Consider the following 2980-nt stretch of genomic DNA (forward strand, 5'->3'; position numbering starts at 1 on the left):
CTATTCAACAACGTCCTGGGGCGGGAGGTTGGGAAGAATCGGCTTTAAGAATTTAAACTCATTTAATCCCGAGCATCCGGTCAAGCACACCTCGTACTGGTGGCTCTGGGACAGGGTCCCCGTGCCGCTGACGTCCAGCAGGTGGCCCGGGAAGTGGCCCTCGGGCCCGGGGCAGCGACCCGCCGAGGCCGCCCCGGCCCTCCTGCACAGCCGCACCGCCACGAACACGAGCACCGAGAAGAGGAAGAGCGACGACACCGACGCCAAGGCCACCGCCAGGTAGACGGTGAGCGGGTCGGCCGGCGCCGCGGCCGCCGCTTCCGCTTCCGGGGGCGGCAGGTAGGGCTGCGAGAAGCCGTCCACCAGCAGCACGTGCAGCGTGACGCTGGCCGACAGCGGCGGCTCGCCGTTGTCCCTGACCAGCACCACCAGCCGCTGCTTGGGCGCGTCGCGCTCGCTCAGCAGCCGCGCCGTGCGCACCTCGCCGTTGTGCGCCCACACGCCGAACAGCCCGGGCTCCGTGGCCTTGAGCAGCTGGAACGACAGCCAGGCGTTCTGGCCCGCGTCGCCGTCCACCGCCACCACCTTGGTGACCAGGTAGCCCGGCTCGGCCGCCCTGGGCACCAGCTCGGTGCAGGGCGCCGAGGCGTTCTGCAGCGGGTAGAGCACGAAGGGCGCGTTGTCGTTGGCGTCCGCCACGAGCACGCGCACCAGCGCCTGGCTGCTGAGCGCGGGCGAGCCGCGGTGGGCGGCGCCCACGCGGAACTCGAAGGCCCGCAGCGCCTCGTAGTCCAGGGACGCGAGGGCGAAGAGGTGGCCGTTGTCGGGGTTGATGGACACGAGGGAGGCGAGGGGCACGAGTGGGTCGGGCGGCGGCAGCAGCGAGTAGGTGACCTGGGCGTTGGCGCCCGCGTCTGGGTCTGTGGCGCTGACGCTGCCGATGTGCAGGGCGGGGCTGTTGTTCTCGCGGACCCACAGGGTGTAGGAGGTCTGGGTGAAGGCGGGGGCGTTATGTTGTGCTCGGTTTTCAGTCTGGGGGTTCCCATGTCAGAACCGTTATGGTGTTGTACCCGGCTTTTTCCTGTCTAGCGGTCTGTCACCAGAGTGTAAAAGTTTTTGAACGTGGGTTTCAAGAGAAAGGGGAGATCATTCTGAATGGAGGAAACCATCTTACCGTTGTCCCCGGAATCTGGATCAGAAACACTGAAAACAGGCACCACAGTCTCTGGGGAGTTTTCTGGGGTAGAGCTGATGAGTCTCGACATGGTCAGTTTGCGGGCGTCGTCGTTAACATGCACCACCTCTATAGCTACAGTGCATTTCCCCGAAAGGCCCCCGCCACGTTATAAAATCGAGTTGCCTCGAAATCCAATGCCCTTTTCAGACCAATTTCTCCTGTTGTTTCGTCTATTACAAATGGTTGAGTAACTTCATCTCCTTGGAATAGAGCATAGGCTACTTTCCCATATGTTCCTGCATCTAAATCTCGGGCATAGACAGCGACAGCTAAGGAGTTTAGGGGGCTGTTCTCTGGAATCTGTACCTCATCAGTTCAGTTCAGTCGCTCAGTCGTGTCCGACTCTTTGCGACCCCATGAACCACAGCACGCCAGGTCTCCCTGTCCATCACCAACTCCCGGAGTTCACTCAAACTCATGTCCATAGAGTCGGTGATGCCATCCAGCCATCTCATTCTCTGTCGTCCCCTTCTCCCGCCCCCAATCCTTCCCAGCACCAGAGCCTTTTCCAGTGAGTCAACTCTTCACATGAGGTGGCCAAAGTATTGGAGTTTCAGCTTTAGCATCAGTCCTTCCAATGAACACCTCATAGACAGACTGTAAAAACTCTGGGGCATTGTCATTAATGTCCACGACTTCGATGCGGACTGTAGTGGTCCCAGACCTGGGCGGAGCCCCCCCATCCAGCGTGGTGAGGGTTAAACTGAGCTCAGGCTGCTTCTAGCTGTGGGTATTTTCTGCCATCTCCACGATGAGTGACAACATGAAATGAGAGTTGGGGCTGACTGTGTAGTTTTGAACCGTGTTGCTACCTATGTCAAAGTCCTGCGCTATTTTCAAAGGAAACACAGTCCTTGTCTGGACGCTCTCAGGGATTTTTAGGAGCATTTCTCTCTCTAGGAACTCTGGGGAATGGTCATTTATATCTGTGCAATGCAGATCAGCTTGAATAAGCTGCATCGGGTTTTCCAGTAATAGTTAGAAATGCAGTATACAAGGATCTGTCGCCCCGCACACCACTTCCTGGTATAGTTTTTTATGCAGCAGCAAATTCCCGGTCGTTATATCCAGCTGCAAGATTTGTTTCCTTTGTAGTGGATGCGGGCGCCCTGCGTGGCTAGTTCCCCCACCCTGAGACCCAGGTCTTTTGACAGGTTGGCCACAAAAACCCACTTTCTGTTTCTTCTGTCATGGAATACCTAATTTCTTCAGAGCCAGCCTCCCACAAGAGGAACAATACAGCAAAAAAGAGAACTTGCCTTTTCTGTAGCGTTTTTGCTGGCGCGGTCTCCATTGTCCAAACCCGGTTCCAGAAGGTGCAGTTTCTTCAACTCTCAATATACAATCAGCCCAGGTGATCTGGTTAAATAAGCTTGCCTTAAATCTCTGTGACTGGCTTGCACTAGAACGATGCCCTTTTCTGGAGTCCTCCACGCCTAGATCTTATGTAAAATGCTTCCTTCTTTTAGAAAGCACTCGGTGTTCTGATTCCCAGTGTAATGGCTTCCCCGGCAGTCAAATCTCTCCCGTTTACCAGGCGTCATTATATACTATTGCATATAGTATTTGCTGTTTCATTTCATATATATGCAGTCAATATTTGAAGTCACAGAATTGTTCCCAACTGTATCTCCAGTTCTTAGTTATTGGACATTCTAAGAAACATGTGCTAGGTTAACCTTCAGTGAAAGAATACTTTTCAGAACAAACTAAAACCCTAGTATTCCTTAGAAAGTGCATTTT

At 55.0% G+C, this 2980-nt stretch overlaps 1 pseudogene; it reads right to left on the bottom strand.

The window, feature by feature from the left end:
* Positions 1 to 2531, bottom strand: LOC129558945 (protocadherin beta-5-like; annotated as a pseudogene).
* Positions 2532 to 2980: the final 449 nt, after the last annotated feature.

Source organism: Moschus berezovskii, chromosome 8 (genome assembly GCF_049115385.1).
Source record: "Moschus berezovskii isolate FMDL1 chromosome 8, NW_MosBer_1.0, whole genome shotgun sequence".
In the NCBI taxonomy this organism is placed as follows: Eukaryota; Metazoa; Chordata; class Mammalia; order Artiodactyla; family Moschidae; genus Moschus; species Moschus berezovskii.